Source organism: Apteryx mantelli, chromosome 17 (genome assembly GCF_036417845.1).
Source record: "Apteryx mantelli isolate bAptMan1 chromosome 17, bAptMan1.hap1, whole genome shotgun sequence".
Lineage (NCBI taxonomy): Eukaryota > Metazoa > Chordata > Aves > Apterygiformes > Apterygidae > Apteryx > Apteryx mantelli.
In genome coordinates, this window is record NC_089994.1 from 14,971,634 (window position 1) to 14,991,884 (window position 20,251).

General features: G+C 42.0%; 1 protein-coding gene across 1 annotated transcript in view; it reads right to left on the reverse strand.

The window, feature by feature from the left end:
* Positions 1 to 10,944, reverse strand: part of LOC106489907 (transmembrane protein 132B-like) — a 148,761-nt gene extending 137,817 nt beyond the window's left edge. Inside the window, exon 1 of the mRNA XM_013949195.2 lies at positions 10,877 to 10,944. The gene's annotated coding sequence lies outside the window, so the exon portion shown is untranslated. The remainder of the gene's footprint in view (positions 1 to 10,876) is intronic.
* Positions 10,945 to 20,251: the final 9,307 nt, after the last annotated feature.

Consider the following 20,251-nt stretch of genomic DNA (forward strand, 5'->3'; position numbering starts at 1 on the left):
CCCCCCAAAAAACACAGCATCTTTAGACGACACCCACAGAAGAGCAAACCCCAACAACAAAGCTCTCCTTCAAGATGCCCTCACTTCATGAAACTTGGAAGCACCATGCCTTGCTAAGCTTTTGAGCCCTGCAGGCCCAAGAACTTTTAAAGAATCAAAACATGCTCATTAATTAGACCAATAAAAAAAAATGGAATTTTTCAAGATCAAGCTATTGGCAGTTGGTTTTTAGGAAGGCTTTTTCGCTAAAGGTTTAGCAATTTGCCTTAATAACTGCAATATTTCACAGCAAACCCCTTAACAAGTATCCTGGGAAAATCCACATGGACCAAATTGTACAGAAAGAACAGACAGAGTTAGCTTTCAAGTACCTGCATGCAAGATCCTACAGGCAATATGTCCAAGTTTATTATAAAATGGTGGCCTACATTTTCAGCCACGGACTGGGGGGACATAATTCTTCTCTCATTACGGCCCCAGCCATATAAGCTGGTGAACGGTCCTGAGGCAAGCTGTTCCCTCGGAATGGGAAGCTACAGTAGTCGAATGTGTTCCCCTGTATTTTGCCTCTTGAGAGGCTGGGAGCTTTCCTAATTACCAGTGCTTACTGGATGGTACGTCCCAGCTCTCCGGGCTCTCCTGGTGCTAGCTGCCCTCTGGATCCATACACTCTTCAGATACCCTGCAGAGCCAGGGAGCTTGCAAAGGTGTCAGAGGCCCAGCTTGCAGATTCATCCCACTAATGAAAGTGTGAGGGCTCTTAGCTCAAATCCAGCTTAACATTCTTCTCAAGGAAATACTGAGGTTTAAAAAGAAATGAGAGGGGAAAAAAAAAAAAAAAAATCACATGCTGCCTCTCACAGAATCAGCCAATTTCCAGTCAGCTTACTTTTATTTTATTCAAGTTACGTTATGGGCTTCAAAAAAAATGTTAAGCTATGGGCACAGGCAAGGAATATTTTGGGAAAAACGAGTGAAAAATACTAACTAAAGCAAAAGTTGATTTCTGCAAAGTTAATGCTGGGATGTTTCATAATGTATTTGGCAAAGGGTAATCAAATAAATCAAAGAAAAATACATAATATTTGTCTGTCTAGCAACAGCACCTCCTAACAACAAAATGAGTTTAAATTTTGGCTAAATGCCTAATAAATGAGCTTTTAGTTTTTGTACTTTAATGCACTGGCTGTTAAGTAAGCAAGTCAACACATCTCGAATGCAATTCTGAATGTGCACTGGAGGTTCCGTTACCAGGCAAACTCATTAATCGGTAAAGGTGGGAATTAAACATACCTCAAATACAGGCTCCCCAATTTCACATTCATTCATTAATTTCTTCCAGTCCTATTATATCAAAGACCAATCCAATTATGGACCTTAAATTTGTGTACAGTTGATGAAAGTAAATTCTTCAGCAACATTTCCAATGTACTGAGAAAGGTTCTGTATTACAGAACAGTTCAATTTCTGATTTCTACAACATTTTCAGATGTGACACACTAATGCCTCTCATTATATATATAACATGGCTTACCATCAAGACTTATATTTTCAGCATAGTGCTGTCTCTAATTGCTGGCTGAGTACCTCCTTTATCATTATAACCAGCATCAACAGAACTGAGGTAGGTACTTAAAACCAAGTACGTACTTAAGTGGCACCCTACATAACGATGCTCTTCTGAATGTAGACCTAACTTTGCCAAAAGAATAGTCTTTTAAACTGAGTATATTAGTAAGGAGAATATTTACAGAAGAATCAGCTTGTGTCTTTGTGGCATAAAGCTTTTGATCACCTCTTCTCCCTCCTTCCAGACTCCCCGTAAGGCCCATTGCAACTTTCCCATCATATAGGTGAGGTTAGACATCTAAAGGTGCTGTATGGAAACCTAAAGGTGTGCAGAGCTCACATTTATAAGATGAACTCTGGCAAAGAATTGTGTTTCCTTGCTACTTAGATCAGTGTACACCTCATATAAGGCTTTTCTAAGTTATTAAGGGAGAAGAAAAAAAATAATCTATGACTAAATTACAAAAACAAATGCCTCAAATCCTACATTTTCGATCTTGTTCCTTGGGTCAGAGGATCTGTTATGAGAGTGGTGGGTTCAGCAGCCATGCTTACTTGGGCTTTATCATTCAGTCTTGAGCTGTCAGCTAAGCATAGCTGGAATGTGCACACGTATCTCCGTGGCAGTGAAGTAAAGCTTCAGAAATTTTCCAGAACTGTACAGATTTTTGTCATGGACCTCCTATAGTAACTCACGTGCAATCGTCCACAGGAACATTAATACGTATTGCATAGGAAATAACACACAGTAGACTGGTAGAGATTCAGAGAAGCCCATTGACTCTTGAGTATGTCATCACTCCCTTTGGCATCCAATATGGGAAAAGCACACAAGCGCCAATGGATGAATAACTATTTCAACAGTCAGTCACTCGCTCAGCATGCATTTGAAATTTGCTCACAGCCTTCCTGCTATATTCTTGCAGTCCTAATTACGCAGACTACCCTACCCTGAAATTAAACTTTGCCAACTGTTACATCAATATTAGGATTCACATGTAGGAATGATGTACCCAAAATGAAGCTAATTAGGTCAAATTAAAAAACAAGACTCGTTTCAGAATGATTGGGCCCATCTTTCAAAAGAAACATCACTCAAAATGGCTGGATTTAGTCTGATCTAGTCTTTAGTCCTCAGGAATGCCAGTAGGTTTTGGATCAGATTCTGCGGACCAGTCTTGTGAAGAGTTTATGCCACTTCTTGGCATGTTCATTGCTGCACCAAGGAAGAAACTAACGGGCCAGTGAGTTCCAGCGATCTCTTTTTAAAAATCATTAACACAAATTATATTCAAAAGCAAAGTCAGATATTAAAAAATAGCTTCCATTTTCCTTATGCTTCCTAAACTGTTAATACAGAGAAAGGAGATCAAAATCAAAATGTCTTAAATTCTAAGCTCAAAATTTTCCTGTCCAACCACTTCTAGAAGTAGGAACCAGTCTTTTGGAAAAAAAGTTTTCATCCACAAACATGGGTGATAAACAGCTATCAAGCGAATTCAGTGAATCAGAATTGGCTCTTTTGAGGCAAGAATCAAAATCAGGGGGCGAACATGACCAGCCGGCCAAACATGTATGTTCCCTTTCTCATGCTACAACCCTCTACTTGCCAGAATTTTCTTCCTATTGCTTCTGAAAAGGCAGAGGATGAGAGGCAAGAAGAGTTTCTCAGCACACTCCTTTCTACACCTAAGAAACTTTGTCGTCTTCTCAGTTTGAGTTATATAATTCCTCTGTCCCTTACTAAGGGGATACCCTACATATAGCCCAAGTTTGATGCTTCTCATAACATTATACCTATCCTCTACAAAGACACCTTGCAATCAGAGGCTTTTCTACCTAACAAGGGCATGGCAGCATATTTATCAAGGTACAACTGAGCCTTCTAAGCAAAACTTAACTTTTGTAAGCTAAAAAGTGATTTTTGTCATTCAGCATATGCCCCTTAGACAAACACAAATACACTACACTGGCAGAAGGAATTTTCTGGCATATTTCTCTGGATTTACACAGAGCATTTTACTAGCATAGCAAGTTAACGGACCTTTACCTAATATTAGTTTTCTAAGTCATCTTCACGCTTCTGTTTGCACTGTATCATCTTACTCCACTCCACAAGTGAACACTACTGAGTTCTTCCCAAAAGAAGTTATGCATTTTTCAAATTTTACAAGACAACAGTACATTTACCTTGTGGGGGTTCCCTACTGCACTGCTCAACAGCTCTTTTCACCTACCAAAGGTATATTTGTTCAAAAAGATATCCTTGGGCCATAATAAAGGTACCATACCAGCACAGCAAGGATGGAATGAGAAGAGTCACTGAGTTACAATCTTCTTGGACTGGTGAACTGGGGCCAGGAAGCAATTATCTGAACTACCAGTTGGTAATCCTTGTGATCCATCTCTACTGGGGACTTCGCCAAAGCAGCAATGAGCCTAACTAAGTAAGAAGAAGAAACAGTCATCTGAAAAAGCCGGCAGGCCAGGAGAGGATTCATGTGGTTACCGGGCTATTAGGCTCCCTACAGGAAAGCGATAGACAATTTCATTGTTCCTGGCCTTGAATGAGGAAAAACTCCAGAAATTATATGTTCCCATTTGATCCTAGAACTACAGCTTTCTACACTAAGTGGTCCTTCCTACTGCTGTTAATTTATCTATTATTTTTATGTCCTCTCTAAGCTATTGTGAGATGTCAGTGCTTTTATTTTAGAGAAGCATTTTCAAGGAGGCTTGCGTTCTTTTATACACAGAGGCATACATGTAAAGAATAAAGGTTAGTTAAAATTCTTATAACTCAGGTTTTCTTTGAGACTCTGTTGAGTCATTTATGCTTGAAAATACATGTGGATGCTTCTCACTGGAACACTCTTTACCAGACTCCATCACTCATAATAGGGGTCACAACCTTAAAACTGGCGCATTAAGGATAAAACCCTCTTCACCAATGGCTCAAGAGACAGGGCTGTCTTGGGGTCTGGCCAAAGGCCAGAGAATGAACTCCTGCAGGAACTGTAGGCCATTTCCATTCTACAGTCAAAGCACATTTCTTTGCCCATGACACCTCTGACCTAAGCAAAATGACAAGTGCATAAGAATTGGGGGGAAACGCCCAAGCCAGCACACTACGCTGCACACACAGCTTTTCCCCGCGTGACAGAACAGATGTTACCCAGTGACTTCCCCAGTATCAGGATGCCCTGGCCCTGAATTTGGGGGCTTGGTGTCATCCTTTCTCTGAGGAGCAGCTCCAGCCCCTGTGTGAACACCACTGGCAAGCAGGAGCCTGCGAACAACATGTAAATCCTGCCCCAGCTCAGCCCTTCCCAAACCCATTTCCTCCCACAGTGCGATCCCATTTTCTCCAGGGTCTTTGCTGAAGAGTCTATGACTTCTTCCCATCCCTTAAGCTTTTTTTTTTCTTTTAAAAAAAAGCAAAACTTTCCTTTTCAAAGATCCAGATATGGCTTTCCTGGTGAAAGGAGAGCCCAAGTGTAAGGAAGGATGGGAGCCTGCAGAAGTCCAACTGCTTCACTTATATCAGACCAGTCTGGCATAGGGGGCTGACAGCCATCAGCTTTCCCTTGCCCATCTCTCTGGCTTTTTTCCCCAGCTCTTCTCTATTGGCTTTCCCACCTGCTTTATGCACCGCCTTGTGTTTCTTTGCTCCCTCTGCTCCTCTTACTCATGTACTTTTCTCGGTACTGTGTGAACTTAACGGCATCCAGCCCACTGCCTTTCCATGGGCCTAAAATAAAGCAGAACAAGGCTGGCTGTCTATAACACTTACCGCTCTTTTGTGTAGGAGCAACACACAAAATTGATCTTCTGTCAGCCAACTGTTGTTGCTGATGGCACTTTACATGCTCAATGTCCTGGGGCCAAGCAAGTTCCTCTGGCAGTAAACACATCTGCAGTGTTTCACTGCATGTCCTGGTGCCTTCCGCACTGTAGGTAACAGTACACTGCCGTGTGCTACAGCAAGTTGCAGCCACCCATACCTATAGGCTGATTTATCTAACAGAAGCACCCAAGCTCCTCGTTCTAGCTTCAGCACACTGTGCACTGTACCAACCAAGAGCACGGATGCTCCACAGCCAACCGAGCTGCTAAAGGAGCTAATCAAACAACCTGGAGCAGAGCAGGCTCGGTTTTGGAGACAGTGGGAATCTCTCATGCTGCTTGGATGCAGCATGGGGCCCAAATTAAAAAGCCATTCTGGAGTACAGAGTGATGGGGAATTCAGTGGAGAAACACCACAGTGCCACGAGAAGCAGCCCAAATCTGGCAGAGCCAAGGCTGAACTGAAGCTAGGAAGCCCCCTCAGACCCACATGGGATCCAGGGAGAGTCTGCTTATTGAGCTTGGTAAGGTGAGGGACTGGAATACCTGGTGGGGAAAATGGTATTTCCAACAATAAAGGGATTATAGCAAATCAAGGCTGTTGATGATGAGATGAGAAGCCAGAGGAAAGAATCTCAGCTCTTATTTTTGAGACATACCCAGAGCTTTAAAAACAAAACCAAGCAACACAGCATTTTTGCTCAGTTGACCATGAGCTCCAGTAATATGTATTTGCATTTGCTAAATATATGCAATATATCTTAACCGGCAGCCAACTTTATATATTCCTTTTGAGTGATACTTCTAGTTCGAGGAGTATTCCCAAGCACAAAAAAAATATATATGTATTATTATTATTTCAAAATTGGAGGATCTATTTACATACCTAAAAACACATGAAATAGCAGATTCTACCATTTTCTTGATTTAAAGACATATCTATATATATACGCACACATCACAATCACGATTTTATAAAATCATTCAAATTATTTGAATTCTGTGAGCACCTTTTAAAACAGTAAAGAAATGGAATGATCACTATGGACTCTGACATTCTTATCCCAGTTTAAAGTCAGATGATTTCAAATGCCAGATAGTGGAGCTAGTTTGCATCAATTAAAAAATACAAATTTACAGGCAACAAAATAAATACTTCTTGATGAAAACTGAAAAAAATTGCTCTGAAGACTTTTTTGAAGATTGTCTAAGTTTTTGCGTTAGTGATATCTTGTCACTCCTGAGCCACAGGTTCAGGTCTCATTAAGATTTTGTTCTTTCCTTCAGCTTTCCAGGGGAGAAACCAAGCATCATGAAAGCTGTCGTACTGTGGGGCCTTTCAACAGAGGCTTTAGAAACCCAGCTCCCACTCACCAACAATTTGAAATAATCTAGTCCTACAAAATGCTGAATCACTCTGCAAAGTCCTGATATCCCATTCCTCTGCGTGTCAGCATTGAGCAATGGGCCAAAACCAGACCATGTTCTTGGAGCATTTTTTCCAAGGTGTGTCGAACTGGTCTTATGGCAGCACAATTTGTGGCTATGTTCCCAAGGTGCTTGCAGATAGCTCTGACGTGCAAAGGACAAAAAAATTGCAAGGCTCAATCCATCTTCTGATGAATACAGTGGAAAAAACATCCGTGGTCTTTACAAGAATAGGATCAGTTTTCTGGATACTACAAACGATTTGCATCTGGCAGGCTACCAAATTTTGGCCTTCTATGTATTTCAAAAATACTTTTTCAACAATTCCGCGTACAGCCGTAGACCTCAGGATAAGATCCCAATCCTTCACAGACACAGTTATTCTGTGTGGGAGGTTGAAACCATACAATTTTTATTCAAGTCCACCAGCCTCGATTTTCCTTGATCCTTGCAAGAAGCACTCCGCACTCATCACAGAAATCCGCAAAGATCCTTTCCTATGGAATGGAAGTACCCGGTCCCAGCAGTCTCTACAATGCAGTGGTATTTGTGCTTGAAGTAGAAACTGTGTCTTTTTGAAACAAAGCACCCTTTTGGTTCAGCTAGCCCTACCAAAAGGAGATTCAAAGAGTCCTGCTCCAAGGAGAGAATACAAGAGAGAATGAACACACACGGCAACAATCAATCACCTTGCTCAATGTGCTACCAAAAGAGTCCTTTGAGATGACAGCAGTAGGGGCAAAGTGAGACTCCACAGATCAGGATAGGTGTGTGCATACACACTTGCGTGTGTATATTTAAAATAAATCTCTTCTTTTAATGCTCTTTGTTCAACTGCATTATCAAAAAGAGGTTTTAAATACAAGCTTATGGGACTACTAAAGAGGTGAATTTATAAATGTATTCCTAACAAAACACACTCTGGAAAGCTTTAATCTATGAATTGTGACAACCTTGGACAAAATGGATTTTTAATAGAATATAATGTAAACTGCCTGAAACATTGTGATAAGTTTTTTTTTTTAAAGTGTTGCACAAAAAAGGCATGATGCCCTCTGCATGAAAGGAGGAAAGGTCTTAATTTAAAACATTTTAATGAACACTCAATTTGCACGAGGAAATGTGAGAAACGGAGATGAAAAACTCACGATAACAATAACATTGCAGAGAGGAGAAGGAGAAAGATTAGAAAAGTAAGCAAATTTGAAAAGGCTCCAGGAGATAACACTAGCTAAAAGGAATGAAGGCTGGATCACGAACGCGTTACAGCCGAAAGCTGCTGTTCCTCTTGCAGGCAATGTCTGGTCTGACTCAACAGCCCTTTGGGGCTCTTATCAGCATCGCACACTGGGGAAGAGCGAGCAGCCGAAGCGCGAGCAGCAGAGACCAGATCTCTGAGCGAAGGGCATCGCGGATAGCCACCAAGACTTGGGCAAGCACCGCTCTGACTCGCGGAGTCCCTCACTTTCCCCGAACCTCCCCGATGGCAGCATGGGTGGCCGCCGAGGCTCTCCGCACGACTGCGGAGCGGAGCCGAGGGTGGTCGCCAACGGTGGCAAACTCAGCAGCCTCTTCCTCCCTGCAGGTCTCCTCTTCCTCTGGGCTCGGAGGCTCAGCCCCAGCTCACCCTGCCTCTAGCAGCGTAACGCCTCCAAGTCAGCAGAATTAAAATGACTTCCAAGAGAGAAAACTGGCTCCCCTGAGGTAGGAACTATTCTGTTTACCAATAGCTTCTGCTCGACAATGAAAGAGATTGATCCTGTGCTTCCACTCATACATAAACTGCCTTTAATGAAGCTACTTGAATTACTAAAAGGAGGAATGGATGAATCCAGTCTAGTGACAGTTTTGCTACACTGACCTTAACAGAAGTAAGTTCAAGTCCCCATTGATTTAAATAAAGCAGCAGAATCCCCACATAAATTTTTAATGCTCTTCAAAAGAAACAAGAGTGCCACCATTATGACCAAAAAAGCAAATTAAAATAAAGATCAAAGTTAAATATTTACTCTAAGCACTACAATATTGCAAATCTGGAAACAATCTTTCAGCAGTTTCTATTTGCATACTTTAATTAATCCAAAAATATTAAAACTAATCTCACAAAGGAAAGGGTCAAAGTATTAATTAACTTGAGATTCGTTGCTTTTGTGCAATTTAACAGTTCAACACAAAGCAAAAAGTGGTTTTAATAAAAACTAAGTTACTGTGACAGGTATAATTTCATGGATTAGTGAAACCACGCACAAGGCAATAAGTTTCAGTGTTCTCCCTATTTTTTGTCTAACTTTAAAAAATCGTCACTTAGTTTCTATAGACAGATTCCTTTGTAGCACCAAACAGTCTTAAGTCTTCCTTTAATCTCAGCATTGCACTTCCAAACCGATGGCTTTCCACATTGCTCCAAACAGAACAGAGGTCACCGCTGTTTTAGCAGAAAACCCGACCCACCACGCTCAGCTGAGAGCGGACACTGCGCGAGCGCCTAGGTCACTGTCTGGGGCAATCCAGGTCAAGATTTCACTGCCGAGATCGTCGTGTGACGACACGTGACAGCAGGACGAGGGCTGCGGTTCCCCTCCGCTGGGCGGGCTCCCCCTGCTAATGGGACACACTGGCTTCTTTAACCGCTTTTTGAGGAACTGGGAAATCTTGCTGAAAGACCAAGGATTCGGAGACAAAGCAGACGGTGCCAAACGAAGCTGCCAGAGCTCTGAATTATCACTATAATAGCCTGTGAACCCCAGCAAAAAAATGATGAAGGTGGGCTAGAATTGCCTACAGCCACAAATTCAAATTTACAACTTTTATAAATGCGTTTAGGAAGCAAGAGGAGACTTTTTCTTTCTTTGTTTTAATGGAGAGGAATTCAATGAAGCAGCTAATGAACTGAAATGTTTTCCTGACATTTCATGCCAGAAAGCTCTGTACCCCTTGACTTAACTAGAGACACAGAGCCTGGGAATCACTTCCCTTCACTTCATGCATTTACAATGCAAATGTTTGCGTCTGAGTTAGTCACCTCCAGTCTCTGCATCTTTACTGGAAAGAAACACTTTTCGCTCGCTGTTCACAGGCCTGCTTCACCTTACCAGTGCCTCCGTCTCCCTGTCGCTGAAAAGGAACCCACAGCAAATAGCTTACACTTCAGCACATGTATCGCAGGTATTCAAAATTAAGTGGGATTAGTTTGTTCCTCTAATACAGCTTCAGAAACCAAATAGGAAACGAAGCAGAAACTCACTTTGCACTCCCAACCTTCAGCAACAATCTTCCTAAGTCTACACAATCACTAACACACTAATATTATTTTTTTCTCCCTTAAAGGAGCTTTCAGAAAAGGATGTATGCAGAAGGAAGACTCCTGAAATTAAAGTTTTGACATAAAGTTTTGTGGTTTTCTAATTATGATACAATTTCAAACTAAATGTATGCAAAGTGTACTTTAAGTGTAGAGTAACCGCACGATAATAGAGAGAAATTGCTTGTACTGAAAAATACATAATTCTGACTAACAGTGTAAATTTCTCATTACTTTTGATATAGCTTGCTGGAGCATTACCACAATAAACATACACAGTATTCATGAGACATTTCATAGACACTCATAGGTGTTTTGCAGCAATAATGAATAACACTTAATAGCTATTACCTTTATAGCTTTTCAAATAAAGGAGACAGCATTGTCCCATATTGCTCTCAATTATTCTTCATATTTCTCTATTTTAATCCATTTCTTTTTGTTAGTTCTTTGGCAACAGGAATTCTCCCACTGCCTGAAGGTGCAAGAAAAGCAAACATGAGCTAGGACCAGTTGATTGCCTCCAGTTTAAGTAGATCGTCTACTTCTGAAGCTCAGAAGTGAAATGTAAGAGAAGAAAGCTCTTCACAGATCACCTATAGCTTTTCCAAGGACGCCGAGAAGGATAATACACTGCTACTAAAAGAGTAACCCCATTTATTAAAGGAGTCACTGTGTGTCTCGCACGGCATTTCAGCAAGAGTTAACGCACGAAAGCGCTCAGCTGCCTACCTGTTCTCCGCGGTTGGATCGTTGTGCACACATGTGATAATGGCAGTGGTCCTCTCACTGTCCGTCTCCTCCTGGATCCCCCACTGGTCTGCATCACTGACTCTGACATCCGTTATCTTCACACCTGGGGCCGTCTTAATTCTGTTGGGAAACAACAGGGATTGCTTTAGTTATGGACTTCATATAAATAAATCCAAAGAGGGAAACAGGAAAGATGAAAGAGGAAATATTCCCTCTTGCATCAATAATAGACTGATGCATTGCAACTGTAAGTCACTCTGTTTTCAAAATATAAAACTGGTCCCATTATTTTAAAGAGATGAAGTATGAGTTTCATTATGTGCAAAGCCGGTTAGTTTTCAGCTTGAACAATGTGGAGAGAGTAAGAATGTTTTCTGCTTCAGTGGCACCAGTTTGATATAAATGAAAAAGATGTGACTAAGCATAAGTTGATTCAATTTGTTGTGTCTGTCCTGCAGTTTAAGACTGAAAACCAGAACACTGTGATACAAAATAAATCCTTCTGTTTGTCAACCCTCTGTTTGTCAACCCCCCCTAAAAACTGGGGAGAGGCCTGCATGGAGAAAGCATGCTCTGTTGGTTGAAGACCATAACGCAGGAAGGAAGGAAATGTGTTATCATAGACCCTGGACTGAGGGACAAAAACAATTTTGCAGTTGCGCTGGGGTCTATCAAACTGGGCTTGTTTCCTAATTGTTACATAATCGTAAAACTCTGCTGCCGAAACTCATAGATGCCAACATGGAAAACCTTAATTTCTGAAGCACAGGGAGAGTCTAAAAGCAGTTCAGTAGATGGCAAATGCTTTTGCTATTTGTTTAAATAATTTTTTTGTCATTTGTTAAAAGATAATAATAAGTCCGTGCTGCAGTGGGACTCTACATTAGGAACAGATTGCCAAGGAATGGGAAACAAACTGCCTTAATAGCAGCAACTTCATTTGTGCAGCTTGAGTCCTGAAACAAGGCTGGGATTTCTACAGGAGAGCTGCAAACATGCCTGGAGAACAATTAGGCTGAAAGCAACTGCTGTAGTGTTGCCTTCACCACTACTGTGGCTTAATTAATTAAAAGCAAAGCCAAGAGGGACCTCTTAGTTGTATGGAGGAATGAAACAGCACTGCTGAGACTTGAAGCGTTACTTAACAGTTAATTGTGACAGATTTGCCCCGATGCCTCGTGGCCGGTTGGTGCTCACACTACGCTGCTAAAAATTTCCTTTAAGTTCTAGCCGAGTTCATGGTTTTGGATCAAAGCGCCTGCAAGACTCAATGGGTGGTCTTCTCCTCTGAGATGGAATTAATTCACCCTGCTTTGATGATGCCCTTACTTCTCCCTGTAAGGCTTTATTGAACTTGATGGACCAAATTCATGCCTGGCATAACCAATCTGAAAAGAAAAAGTTTCCTGTAGGGAGAGAATTTTACTTGATATTTTTCTGATTGCTTCCTTCATGTTTCTCCACTGACATTCATATCTCCAAACAACACGCCACAAAGCTTACGTGCCCCTTTGTTATCATCTCTTCCTCCTTTTTCAGATGAACATTCATTTATTTTGTACTAACTACACTGGACCACATCCTTCCTGCAAGGTCCAGCTTTTCTCTTACAGGCATCTACGTGGCTTCCTTTCAGACTGACTTGTTATTTACCGAGACAGAAACTCAGGCCTTCAAGCAAAGGATTCAATGATTTTTTTTTTAGAATTAGTCAATGACTCTTGAAAAAAATTATCTGAGCATGATAAAAAAAAAAAAAAGCTTTTTAAGTTTTCTCATTCCCAGATAAAATTATACCTTTTGACAAATTTGCCTCCCCATCATCTCCTCAATTTCCCAAGTTTTTCTTGACAACAAGTCTGCAACCTTCTACCCTAAAATTCCACCCAAGTCATGGCCTTGACTAATTAAAGGTATTTGGGCAAGAGAAGCAGGGGGCACAGGACAGCTGGATTTCATCCATGATTTTAGGATTCATCAGCCTTTTTCCATCTGTCAGAAGCTTAATATGTCCTCCTATCCAGTCTTGCACTACAAGTATCTTAACTCCACAGCATTTACTTTCTTCTACTCTGATCTGAAACTACCAGGTCAGTTTACCCAAGGGGATGCAAAGCAACCACCCCCAGTTCACTGCCACATAGGAGCAGACTTTAACCCCTCAGGGTCCAGCGCTCGGCTTCCCCCTCCGTGGATGCTGAAGCTGTTGCTTCTCTTCACTTCCATCCACTGGTTCCCCCAAAGACTATGGGTAAGGATGCAACAGCCTCAAATATCCACATCTATCCACGTGCTCACAAACACGCACCCTGCCCTCCTCCTCCTATCCAGTCCCAGGGTACCAAGCAAATGGGGTAAAAACGCTTGAGGAAGAAGAGAGAGCACGGTTTATTCAGGGGAACATTTCAATTAGAGAAAGGGGATGCGCAACAAGAGTTTCCAGAGGCCAAACACGTGCAGATCCTGCAGATAAGCGGTGACCTCTGTCGTCACCACCCTGGGCTGTTCCCAGCCTTTCCTAACCTTCCCCAAACATGCAGCACACTCGAACACCAGCACACCTCCTGGACTAACCCACTGGCTGGCATCTATCCCTCCCGGACAGAAAGCTTTGCTGTTTCTTCTCTTGTGGTCGAATATAGCTATGACGCTGGCTTTGCCCATCTGGCCAGCAGATGAGGCTCTCCTGGTGCCCATCCTCTTGGCTCACCACTTGGCTCCTCCTTCAGGGCACTGTCCCTTAACAGGAGGCCTTCTGGTTTTTGGCAATGCTGTCTTGGTGCCTGTGCCTACAGAATTCCCTTGCTGTATATTTACTGTCTTGCTGGGTTAGCATCAAGTGAACATCACATACTCTGCTTCCCAGCTACATTTTCCAAAAACATCTCAGAACACTGCATTTTAGGGAAATTTCCAGTCTAATCTCCTGCAATGCATCTGCTCTGGTGGGCTGAGACAAGATGTCATTTTGCATTTTTGGATATCAGGAGAGCCAGAAAGGCTGAAAGAAGGAAGAAACTGAATTCAGCTTCTCACTCAGAAAAAGTCAAGAAATTCAAATCAAAGCAGCCTTACATATGGAAGGTTTGAGTCTACTACTCTTCAGATAGGTGATTCATATCTTTAAATCTACCCCCAAGCTCCACAGGCACAAAAAATGTTGTAAGTGTTGATAAATCAGGCTATGAAAAAGAATGGGAAATTCCTACCAGAGCTGACATTAACTGGAGAAAGGATGGCGACTGATTAGCGTGCGAGTCCAAGAGCTGGGTACGCTGCCCTGCTCTGTGCCAGGTTTCATTTATATGCTTGGGTGGATCACTTAGTTTTCTTCTACCTCCCTTTCCCAAATATAAAATATTGGAAGTGCTGCTCTTCCATCTCCTAGGGAGTTGTAAAGATAAATACAACTGAATGGAAAAAATAAAATTAAAAAAAAAACAAAAAACACAGATATCCTTAAATTTACCACCTGACAAAAACTGTGCCATTTCTGGGCTCGAAAACATCAAAATGATCCTACTGAAATATTTCACAGAAGCACAGTCAAAAAAGTAACGGTTACCACTAAGATGGCTTAAATTCTCTTTTATAAGTAAAGCTAATTATGAAATAAATTATGAAATAAAAAAGGGGGAACAAAACATACCTTTCCAGTTCATGCCAGTCAACTGGAAATTTGGCAAAACTGACACATTTCCACAAAATACTTTTTTCTGACAAAACACAGTTTTCAGACAGAAAACCATCCCGTTAAGAGCTGCACGCCCTCCTTCCAAACATCACAAATTAGGTGTAATTCTGATAACGCAGCTAGCAGAGAAGTAACCGGGACAGATGACTAGGGATGGAGCTCACCCAAAGTTCGCCTGCCGCAGCCCCCGGCACAGCCCATGTCCCCACTCTGCTCACGATTTATTCCTTGGACTCGCCTCCCCAGGGAGAAGGAGGCCCAGCAGAAGCCGACGTCCACACGCCTGGCCTTTCGTGCTGCTTCTGCCCAGAGGATCTTAAAAGGAGGTAGCCGGTGGGGGGGAGGGAAATGTCAAAGCTATTTGGAGCAAGGAATCAATAAAATAACTGCTTCCCAAGTGAATTTAGTCCTGTTCTCCAGCTATAAATGCAGAATAGAGGGAGCTCATTTCAATTTAGACTCCAGGATACATTTGGTATCCCCGGCAGTGTTATTTTCCTGAGCAGCGCGTCCTCTGTTTACTGGGGAATATAAAGCTGGAAACATGATAGACGAATGGAGTGGGAAAGCAGAAGTGTCCCCAGCCTGCCAACTTGGAGCAAGAAAAAACCATGCTAAAATGCAATCCCAGGCTTAAATGCATCCGACCCCATGAATTCTGCAGCTCTAAACCTTTTCTCTCAATTACAACCACAAAAGGAAAGGAGAAGGTACAAGTAATCACCAGGGCTCAGAAGATAACTTAAGGGCTGCAAGGGGGATTTAAACAGCCCAGCACTTACGGGAAGTGGTGCAGGGACTTCCACTGCCTCCCATTCAATTAACTACAAAAACTGAAAGGTAAATGCTTGCTTGCAATATCCCACCAGCAGCAGTAATTGGAAAGGAAAATCTTCGCCAAAAGAACTTTAAAATAGAAATAGAAGGAAAAGATATTTAAGCAAATAAACCAGGAATGTGCTCACAGCAGATGGAACATGCTCAAACTGATGAGAAAGGAGACTTTTTCAGAGCTATTTTAGAAATCCTCTTATCTCCTCCCCACTCCTCCTCCTCCCTGTAATGGGGGAAAACATGATCTAAACGAAATTCACTCTGAGTGAAGTACTACTAATAATGGCTATGATAATAAATTTCAATTGTAATTTCCAAGCATCCCAGTATTCAGTCTTCAACATGCATTTTTAGCTCAATTAAAAAAATATATATATGTATATATCCTTCCCTTACAGGAAATTCAAGCCATAGGCCAGTTTAGTATCTCGCCTAAAATTATACAGTCTCTGCAGAGCAAGAATTTGGACCAATACATCCTGATTCCCAGGCTTACACTTTGGCTAGCCTGGTATCTTTAAGACTAGACTGGAGCAAAGTCTAGTAATTCTGAGTCCTTACAGAGCATTTTACATATTTGAAGAATTGCACAAACAGCAAGCAATTAGTTCTGAACAAGGTCCCTGGGGAGCTGCTAGCTAAAATACACATGTTTTAAGCTACATTAAGCCAAGCACTATAAATTAAAATAATCATTGAATTCAGACATAACATCTAGGGAATCTGGGGGTATGGGTGAGTCAGGCAACTTTTTCTGTATAAGAAGGGAAGAGCAAGGAAAAAATAAGTGAAGTTTGCAGGAAGATATAAGGAGAAGAGAGTATGTGATTCATAGAGCCACATCCACATGCATTAATGGCATGCGGAGGGAGGCACAGAGAGTTTGAGTTCGTGGGCAGTGAGGGGAGAGAAAGCAAAACAGTTCGGGAAACACTGCTGAAGCAGACGGAGGGCGGGGGGGGACCGGAGCTCCCCCAGCAGAGACGATCACACCCTCCTGCTTGTCCCTGACAGCTCCCCGGGCAGAACCGTCTACAGAGAATCCAGCAGCATAAGGGAAATGAGGAGACCCAGCCAAAGTCACCTAGGGAACACATGACAGAACCAGGAATTAAATCTAGAGCCACCAAGGAACATTTTCATACCTTCTGCATAAAATCACCCTGCTCTCTCCTGCCCTGACCTTAGACCCACTAGGAACAGCCAGCGGGTCCCAGGGCGCCCAGGCAAGCTGCACTGCGTCCGGAGCTGTGGGAAAATCTGTTTGCTGGTGCTGTTTATTTACAGTGAAATGAGAGTGCCCCACCCACGGGATGATCATCCTGCACATGCTCGCCCTGTCAGGGAAGCCGGGATGTACTGCAAGTCATGGCATCCGGCCCTAAGTCTTCACAAGCTAAGCAAGCATTTATTTGCTAAAGTACTTTTCCAAGAACTTCATTTATTTCTTTGTTCTTTTATATTTTAAAAGACTTGTCACTGATTTATGTTCAAACCAGCTCCCCATCAAATTCTCCTTAAAATAGCAACACTAGACCAGCTGTGTTTGTCTCAGTGCTTCACCATAAGTAAAGTTATCTAAGCATGTAAAATACACATCAAAATAATACAAAGACCCTGGGATAAGCCAAGCCCTCTCCAAAAGGACATGAGTGTAGAAGCACAAATAAATCATACAAGTAAAATCATATAATCATGCAAGTAAAACAAGCAGCCTACAAAGCCCAGTGGAGAGCTGAAGATAGACGGCAGACAGATGGCAATGTGGAGCAGAGGGCAATTGCAATGCATCAAATAACAGGAAACCCCAAGAAAAAGGATTTGAGTAATGACATCAGGGGAAAAAAATAAACATGACCTGGGGATATTCCCAGTGGCAAGAGGTGTTACCAGTAGAACAAGGTGGGAGCTGATGGAGGGACAAAAGCCGGTGTCGGCCCGTAGGGAGAGAGAGAGAGAGAAAGAGCTCGGTACTTAGAGGCAGCAACTTGCAAAGCAAACTGGAGTTTTGCATCAGATTTCACCCACACGTTTTATCCAGGCTAAAAACAACTCCAGTGACTGCCCCTTCATCGCAAGTCCAATGCATAATTAGCCCAGATTTGTTTTCAAAACAAGACTTGGATTTGTTCTGCTCTCCTGTCTTGGCCTTACGCCGTCCCACTGAAACGCCTCCACGTTGCAGGGCCGAAAGCTTTCTGAGCTGCCACCGGCCTCGGGAAATGCCCTTGCTGCGGCTCAGCCCTCCCTCACATTTAAACCTTACCAGGAAATTTGCCTTTCCTCCCTCTGGTATACCTCAATTTCTCTCTGTATCTGCTATTTTTATATAACCTTTTGTAGATGTCTTAGTCAACCCTGTCAAGCATTTGGGGATGCAGTTGCAATGAAAGCGGTTATTACTGGTTTCTATCAGAATATCTCCATCCAACGCACGCTGAATGAAGAAAGTCCACGCCAAAACACCGAGCGGAAAAAGGCAAGACAGAAGAGGTACAGGGACCAGCGGAACGCAAGGCAGGAACAAAGTTGCTCAGTAAATATGATGGCTGACAAAAGAAAAAAGACCAATGGCTCAGAGAACGGGAAAACCGCCGGCAGCTGGGGAGGGCAGTAACGCTAAAGATGTAGCGAGATACAATTACCACTCCGCTACCCGAAGAGGTAAAGTTATCAACCTATTTTTTTCAGCCCACCAAATGTTTCAAAATATGCTAAGCATCATGCTCACTAGCATATTGGATTTTGAATAATGAAAAGCGTAAACAGGATTTTAATTTGGATTCTGACAGTAAAGTACTTTCCATGTGATAAATTAACTATTAGGGAAGACAAATTAACACAGCCTACCTTGAGTATGATGGCTTATGATTTTGAGGAAGCTTTTGCAGAAGCATGATCAAAATAAGGCAGGATGAAAAACAGAAGGAGGTGACGGGGGGAGTAGTTTATCAAAATTCCTCTCTCCTCCTTTTGAGTGCAAGTATAACTTGTATAAAAAAAGCACAGCAGATTTTTTCAAGAGCCCCCCATCTTTCCTAAAAATTTCTAAATGTTTAGCGGAGATTCTCAGCTTATCTAAACCACCAGAAATTGATGAATTTTCTGGCCATTTTTTAATTTTGAAGTTAAATTTTAAATCTGTGAAACAAGGTCAGAAAAGGAGGTGTCACCCCTTATGAACATTTTGAAAGGGGAAGGTGTCTCAGAAATGTTTTCTAGATAGAAGATTATATTCACAATATGAGCAAAGAGGATGTGAACGCCTTCAAAGCAGTCTAACATTATCTTGTATTTCCATAGCCAGTGGAAAATTCCCAATTTTTGCACAATTTTTTTTAAGGGAAAGAAGATATTTTAAAATTTTATCTTCATATTGGGGCAGAATTTCCACTTTTTAATCAGCTCTTCCCCTACTCGGATAAGCAAATAGAGCTTAAAAAAAGAGTCATGAAAATACAGTGTAAAGATATCCTGAATGGCTTGAAATTAAAGCTATTAATTTTATACTTATTTATTCCAGTCACAAACCAGACCTGCTTCTATGGCTTTGCAACACTGCTAGAGAAAACTGAGAAGCTCTGAAGTCTTATGCAGTATGAGATCAAAATGTTATCTCCCGCAGTGAATGCTGTTTTCTTTAAAATATGTCAACAGAGGAATTTTGTCATTCCAGGAGAAGAATGGGGGCCAGGCACCGGAGCAGGAGACCTTGCTCTAATTCCATCGGCTCAGTCTGTTAACCATGTAGCTGTTTGGGGAACTTCAGAATGGGAATAAGGATGTTTACTCACCTTGGCAAGGAAATTCATCCGTGGAGAAAAGAATTACTACTACTGTGGAGACACTGTGCATTTGTGCAGTTAATCTTTGTGCGCATACTGCATTTCAATATATTTCTGTAATTTCCCAGTGGGTCCTAAAAACTGTGGATCAAAGAGTTCCTTAGCAATTGGCATTTTTCTTAATAAAACTACTGCCAACTCTAGAGCTTCTCATTTTCAGTCCACCTGAAAACATTATTGGGTCTTTGACATACAAATGACTTTAATTATGGTATAAGCAAACGTAGCTCTAGATTGTGTTGAAACTCAACCAAACTCTTCACACCAAGAGAACGGGTTGACGCCTGGCTCACCGATCCCAGCATCCCGCTAACAGGGCTCCCGTGACTCCTGCCATGCCAGTGCTGGGAGGTGGATCAGGTCTTGTCCTTTGCCTGCCTACAGGGCAGGAAACACTGCTCACAAATTGCAAATTGCAAATAAACACACAATTCCTAATACTTGCCTTACACTTTACACTTTCAAAGTATTCAATAAACATTAACCAACAGTTATTACTATTGATCAAAAGGAGACAGTGAGTCTACCTGCAACTCTAAACGATCCTTGTGCTACCAAACAACCTCATAACATTCCTTTCTCATTAGCATGCAAAACCAGCTGACAACTCTGCCTCCATGGAAAAAGAAGAGAGCATGTTCTCTCTCGCACTGCTTCAGTTCAGTTAGCTGAGTTACGATGTGTTGGTCATTATTCAAAGAGCTCAAGAGTGCCTGCTGTCATGCCCCGTTAGACATCTCCAAGAACTGAAGTACATGCCCCTTTTTGTCCAGCACAACAATCTGTGGCGTACCTTCTCTGTAGAGAGAAGGGCTAAAATGCTGGAATGGTTTTCTGTAACACAGGTCTACAGAACAAAAATCAAAGCCACTTGGTCTGTTCAGCCTTTCTCTGGAAGATCTAAAACACTGAGTCTATGTCCTTTACCTTGAAACCAGTGCAATGTTATAATAACTAAAACTGTTCCTTAAAGTCTGGAAG